The 7,376-nt window shown below is 39.4% G+C and overlaps 1 long non-coding RNA gene across 2 annotated transcripts in view; it reads right to left on the reverse strand.

The window, feature by feature from the left end:
- Positions 1-7,329, reverse strand: part of LOC121079842 — a 54,378-nt gene extending 47,049 nt beyond the window's left edge. The window contains exons 1-2 of one of the 2 annotated variants that reach the window (XR_005825189.1): positions 7,118-7,329; positions 2,880-2,998 (exon numbers count right to left, since the gene is read on the reverse strand). This is a non-coding gene — a long non-coding RNA (uncharacterized LOC121079842). The remainder of the gene's footprint in view (positions 1-2,879; positions 2,999-7,117) is intronic. The other variant, XR_005825190.1, reaches the window with a different exon arrangement.
- Between the last annotated feature and the right edge of the window lie 47 nt (positions 7,330-7,376).

The following is a 7,376-nucleotide window of genomic DNA, read 5'->3' on the forward strand; positions in this document are numbered from 1 at the left end:
CTTTGTTTCCACATCATATGGATCACGGATACATCTTTGATATTAAGATGGCCAAAATACATGCACAGCTAGCCCCATCCTGTCAAATACCTAGCAACTAACTGACTGGACCAGTTTCTGGAAACATAATTTGTGTGCTCTCGATCTCTGCAATCTTGCATCTCTGACAATATTTTTAAACAGAGATGAATGCAATTTCTCAATTTCTCATGTGACCCTTAGAAGCTCTGTCCAATAATATACAAGGTGATACACAACAGAACAGCAAATCCAGCATACCCTGTCTGGTCACTGCCTTCCTGCTGCCAACGCTGAAGGTGCCAAAAGTGAACTACTCACTCAAGAAAATATGTAGTTGTGCTATACACTAAAATATGACCTTATATAACTGAGTTATGAACAAGGGACTACGATGTGGTCAATAAGTTCAGATGCTGGCTATCTTCTGTAATTTCTGCTGTGTCTTTTTTCCTTTTCTATGCCAATTTCGTGGTTTGGGTTGTCAAGCAGTCAAATCAGGGCAGTTACTGAACATACTTATTCAGGTTCAGGGATGGCAAGATAAGCTCTACAGGCAAGAGACTGATTGAAAAGTATCTGCTTTTTCTTCTGTATGAATGCTAGCATTTTATTTAATGACAACCACATGAAAAATATTTGTATTGGAGAAGCAAAAAAAATGCTGCCAAAATAAACAACAGTAGATCTGTGGTTATGTTTTGGCAGAAAGTCTAGGCAGTTCTTAAAGCTCAGCTGCAGATTATTTCACTGGCCACACCAAGTTCAATACTGAACAGCAATATTACTGCAGGTTGGGGTTCAAAAGTGCTGACAGATATTTGCTCTCACTATGCCTTACCGAAGCTTCTGTAACAAGCAGGATGTAATCAAATACTGTGATTGACAGCGTTATACCGGGAAATAGGTGATGCTTGCATGCACTGATCTTGTCTTTAACTAGTCTCCCTATTTCTCTGTTATCAGAAATATTCAACCCATTTGTTCTAAAAGTTATAAAGGAAGTTCACATATTTATCTATCAATAATTATGTAAGACTGTTTTTAAGAAGTTGACTCAGACATCTAGTAAAAAAATTAAATACAAGATTGGCCACAAGGTGGAGCCAGTACAGTAGCAGGTGTATCTTCCGAGTTAAAGAAAACGTTGTGTTACTTTGTCTCCCTCAGTATTTCAGTAGTATCAGCATCTTTAAGAGGATTGTTCACTTTTCACAGTTACTGAGATAGCATTGAAGAAAACCAAAACCAGGTAGTTAGGGTGAAGAATTCATATTTAAAGAAATCCATCCAACAAATGAAACTCTTGCATCTAATCTGACCTAGAAAGCTATAAATCAGTGATGCTTTTTTCCTGACACTGACCTAAGGTAGCCTTTGGACTCAGTTGCATTCTCCGTGAGTTTATAAAATTAAGTGACTTGAGGAAAAGAAAGAATGATTGGGGGGTGGGGGGGGCACGACACTCTCATCAAGAGTGTATTTCCGTCTCTATAAGTGTTGTCTGGGCTTTAAACTTTGCAAATCTGCTTGCTTAGAAAGAAAGGTGAGAATAGGAAAGCATTCATGTTCTTGAAGTCAGAACATCAATTCTGAAATGCGTTTGGGGATCCTAATGAAGAATCACTTGAGCACCTGGCAATTAGCCAAGCAGATAGATGTGATCATCAGGCTGTCAAAATAGGTAAAGAACAGTCATGTGTTTGACTATTGGAATCCACAGTTCAAGAAATCATTTGATAACTTGAAGAATGATATGAGAAAAGATGTAGAAACAACTCATAAATTGAAAAATGTGTTTTATAAAAGGCTATACCCAAAAGGATGTCTATGCTTAGTTTCATTGTCTCTTCAGTCTTACGGATGAAGGAATAGAGAGCTGAAAGATAAAACTAAATACATTGAAGGGAAAAATAACATCTATATCTTTATTGATTACAGTAATTAATGACTGGAACAACAAATTAATTTGTAAATTGAGACAGGATGTCTCAAAAATTAATTTGTAAATTGAGACAGGATGTCCCAAGAAAGAAAGAGAAAGAGAAAGGAACTAAACAAATCCTAAACAGAAAAAGCTTGAATCTCTGCCTTTAGCCAACTGTTTTGCATATATAGCCAAGCATATGCAGAATGTATTTAGAATGTATTTATACAAAACATGTATCAACAGAAAATGAATCTCTAGTTTTCTACAGTTCACAAAACACAGGTTTAACTTCTCAGATATGTAATAGCTGCCTAATATAGCCAGAGTCTGTAGCTACATGAAGGAGATGACAATCCTACATAATGGTGAATTTTACAATATATATGTGTACATTGAAAAAGCTTCTATAGTTCTTTTTATTCTACTACGTTTTCCTTTTGCCTTAGAGAAATGTAGCTTCTGGTTTCTTTATTGATAAATACAGACAATGCATGCTAACATCTGGTTTTGTGCTTTAAACCACTATAGTCCTCGTAAAGTGCAATTAGTTTGTATGTGTTGCTGTGCTGGTTTATTGTGTTGCCACTCTTATTTGCATGCTAAATTGAGATTCAAATATTCCACTACACCGTGTAATTTACTCACCAGGAGTGAATAGCTGCAAAACTGATGATATGCCGTTTCCAGTCTCATCATGATAAAGGGCCGTCTGATTCTTGTCTACAGTCCAGGTATATCTCACTGGAGGTACAACCTAGCCCCCTCTGCTTTCAGAATCCCCCACCCACTTTCAGGTGTTCATAATAGTTCTGTCTTTTCAGTTTTTGGATATGATCTAAACCCCCCAAAGCAGCTTGGGATGGCTTATAATAACAGTTACTCTTTCAGAGATCAGGGGAATGATACAGAATTGCAGGGCTTCCCAACTTACTGACCTATGCCAGTAGCTGCTCGCAGTCCCTGCAGTCCCTCCGCTTTTGAGCAGTTCTTCTGCATTTGAGGACAATCAGAACTTCATGCATCCAGCATCCTTTTCTCTCCACAGCTTACCTAGTACAAGAAACAATTTTCAGGTATAAATATGGCGGACACTTGTGATCACCCTTTCATTACTGTGCTCCTATCAAATGATTCTAGTCACCCCAATGATTAGAAACAATGTATACACCTGAATTGGGCATCTGAAGTGTTGGATGCAAATTTTTTTTCCACCTCACATCCATCTATATGTATACGAGCATATGTTCACATCTGTTCCTATATAAAATCGTGATAAAAAAATATAGCCCCCAAATTTCTCTGCCTATTGTCCACTTGAGGATACCTTGAGACTTCAAAATATTTTGAGAGAGCTGACCGCGTCACTTGATATTCTCTGATCCATTGAAGCAGTAGCTTCACTGCAACTTTTCTGTTTGCAGGTTTTACATTGGTGTTGTAGTACAATCAAATACTTACTCTTAATGGTTTCAAAAATCATGCCAAATGAAAAGATAGTAATTTCCTTGTTTGCCCTAAATATCTCCCTGCACACAGTGCTAGACAAATAACTAAAATATGCTGTGATAAGCACCAGTATAATTTGTTTATGAACTAACAGTGAGCTGGTTTGCAATTAATGCATAATATTATCTTTTCATATTATGTAATCAGAAGTTTGTTCTACTTTTGTCTCTTCCCATAAGTAATCTCCACAAAGATGTACCAGCTAGCTAGTACCAGCTAGCTTTTTGTTTGTTTGTTTGTTTCCCAATTTCATTTTAAAGACCAACACCCTTTATAACATTCATTATATGTCAGCTATTCCTATATTATACTCCTTAACCTCGCTGCCAAGAAGAAGATGCATATTCTTTTCCTTGGAGAACTTGGGAGAACACAGTGTTATAAACGTGAGTAACTGAGAAGAGCAAGCTTTTTTTCCTTTCCTTTCCTTTCCTTTCCTTTCCTTTCCTTTCCTTTCCTTTCCTCTCCTCTCCTCTCCTCTCCTCTCCTCTCCTCTCCTCTCCTCTCCTCTCCTCTCCTCTCCTCTCCTCTCCTCTCCTCTCCTCTAAAAAAAAGATTTTCTCCTCTTTCTGTAGTCTTCTTTCAGCTAAAGCAAAGACCACAGATCTTGACAATTCCAAGACCAACTGATTTTTTAAAAATTTGGTTAAAGTCTCCAAATGTTTGAGGAACAAAGGAAGGAATGATCCTGAAATTCTTTCTCAATTTAAATGCCTTTAATAATCCTTCCTGCCTCTACTTGTCACGTTTGGAGTTTGTCTAGTTTCCAGAACGGCTTATGGTTTTTAGTACAATTCACCTACCAGTTCTCTTTCTAATGTGCTAATCCACAAAGACAATGACTGAGTGCCAGCTCTACAGCTCCTGTAACCCAGTGAATTCCAGAACTATAGACCATAACCTTGATTAGAATCCTTAATAAGAAACAGTAACACATCCCTGCTCTTATTACAGAATTATATTTAAACTGAAGTTTCATGATGCAGAGCACGCAACAGAAACATAGGCAAGAGTTGTCAGACTGTCAAAATCAGCGCCATTAAAGTGCTGTGTATTATATTACTGATGATAATATGGTTGTGATATAATTAGGACACTACGCAGGATTTAGTAGTAGTAGTATGACATCTGCTTTGCTAATCAAGATCAGAGCTCAACTGTGAAAGGCAGACTTCACCCTGAGAGTTTATAATCCAAACACTGTAGAGATTGAGATTCAGCATTTCTCAATTTCTTCCATGCTTTTTAAGTTATTTCGCTATCCCAGTGGACTACACACAGTACTGTCAAGTACATCATGTTGTACCAGAGGTTCATTTGTATAAGCAACTTTAACCTGCTACTGAAGGCATTGAATACATCCTTGACATGTCTTTATCTTAAAAAAAGAGAGAGAGAGAGAAAGGGATGGTATTCTAACAGTGCAGCTTGTGTATTTGTTACTAGGGAAACAAATAGCAAAGAGAAAGAAACCCTCACTGTCCTTGTCATTTGGATCTTTCAGTGGAGAAGCAGAGCTTGTGTTAAAACAATTGAAACATTGTTCTACTTTCAGGATCCTTTGCTGTCCTCACTGAATGACAGACACTTCTTTCTCCCCCTTGTCCATCTTGTCATCTCTGAAAAGGAGAACCACTTCTATGCTCAGGATTGGACTGCTTTTTTTGGCTTTTTTTTTTTTTATTCCCCATGTAGAGTTTAAATCCTGTGCCTGTGTAACCTCTTCAGATCCTAACACCTAAGCCAAGATCACAGCACGTCTCTCGAGGAAAACAGAAGAGATACCAGGTATCTACATCCACTCTGCAGAAAAGCATGTACAGCAGCTCAAGTGGTCCCATGTTTGCACTCCTTTGAGTCAGTGCTGAACCAGAGCATGGCATCTGACCAGCAAGACACCAGAAAGGGAAAGGTACTGCAGCGTCTGCCACATCTCAGAACCAGGGCCCTGTGCAGCCAACAGTCACTGATGGGGACTGCGCGCATGTGGTATCAGGGCCTTTTGGGTTTGGAGGCTGTGTACTGTGACAGGAACTTTGCCACCAGTTCAGCGAACCAGTGAGGTGCCAGTCACAGCTTATGTGGACTGACGCAGATGTGGGATGGGGAGCACTACCTGCAGAAATTGATTTTGTTTTTTATTGTGACTTTCTGCTTGTTGCTTAGTATTACTCATTCCTAATCAAAAAAAAAAAAAAAAAGAGGATAAAAGTTGAAACTATGGTAAACATACTGTGGTATGGTACTGTAAAACACATCATAAATATTAACTGCTATTAAAAAAATGAAGCATAACTTCTGAAGTATGCATACAGAAATATTTTTTAGATAATAGTATGGCAGCAGGCTGAGTGCGTAGGGTATAGGATCAGCTGTACCAGATCAAAACAGTTGTCCATCTGACTAAGGAGGATTGGTCTTAAGTCTTTCTTGTTAAGGGAGAGTAGTAATAGGCCCCTTAAAATGAAGTATAAGAAATGGCTTGTTAAAAATTTATAAAAGTTGGTTATGGGATATTTTTAACTTTTAACTGTCTGAAGCTGTTTATCAAGATTTATGTAGTCTCCACACTATATCATATTTAACGTAATTTCTCTGCTTGGTTATGCTACATCCCTGCCTCTTTCTCCATTCCAATTATTATCTTGTATGCCTTTATCGTATGCCTCATCTAACTCATCTGTGGCAACTGGATTTGGAAGCCTGAATTGGTGCTCTCTGAAGTGCAGCTAAGTAAATCAAATGGATTATCACCTTCCCCCTTTTTACAAGACTACAGCTACCAGCACTGGAGCTGGTGAGATGACAGGGAAATTGCAATTAAAGCTCTACTGGCAACACTTTTGCAGATGTTTGTTTCCTGCTGTTTCACCAATACGGATTTCATTTTTTATTGTGCAAGCATGACTTCTTTGTACTGTTCTTCAAGGATGGCCATTAATTTGGTGTTAAAGAAGACGCATATAACAAAAAATGTATAAATACATGAATTATATAGAATTTAAAATTGTGATTTGCAGAATAAAATCAACTGATGCATGGTTTAATGATTGTAGCCACTAGCTGAATTGTAACGGATCCTATTTCTCTAATATTCTGCAAAGTACTAAAGCCCCTCAGGTCAAAATAAATAAAAAATGAAAATGAAAGATTTAAAGAAGAAAGATGTCAGTACTGACAGGAAGAGAAAGAGGTGAAGTTAGTTTTATTGATGCTGTATTTATGTAGCACGACAGACGAGCCCTGCCTCAAGGTACAAAGTGTAAATGACAGCTTCGTCATGGACTTCATCAGTTTGTGTCTCTGCAGTCTGAGCCTGGGTAAATAGAAGAGTCCAGCCAAAATAAACTAGGGGCTAGCTTTTATTTACTTTTTTTTTTTTTTTGAAAAGGAAAACGAGATCAGTGCTAAGAGACCTGGATGCTTCAGAAACGACTTGTTTGTGAATCACGTTTCAGTGTTCAAACGTGTTTTTATGCCTCAAAATGTGTGCATTGTATATCTGTAAGCACTGAGCCCTTCCCCAAACTCCTTTTCCAGAAACAAGTGCTCTAGCCCCTTCTACTTATACTCAGGCCCCAGCAAGGCATGCTTTTCTTAACGCTTTTTGCCCCCATCACCAAACTTTTTCAGACCGATGCAATCTCCTGGCCTTTTACCTACTTCCAGCAGCCGCCTCACAGACCAACCACCTCCGTGTGGCACACCTTAAAGCCTCCCGGCGAACACTCGGGGCTGCCCCAGCGGCAGCTCCCCTCACGGCGGCAGCTTCCCCTCACGGCTCCCTCAGCGGGGCCGCGCTGACGCCCGCCCCCCGCGCGCTTCCCGCCTGAGGGAGGGGGTGAGGAACGGGGGGGGGGGAGTGGGGGGGCGCTCGCTGCACGCGCCCAACGGCACCGCGAGTGGGCGGAGCCACGGAGCC

This window comes from Cygnus olor, chromosome 17 (genome assembly GCF_009769625.2).
Source record: "Cygnus olor isolate bCygOlo1 chromosome 17, bCygOlo1.pri.v2, whole genome shotgun sequence".
Classification (NCBI taxonomy): Eukaryota; Metazoa; Chordata; class Aves; order Anseriformes; family Anatidae; genus Cygnus; species Cygnus olor.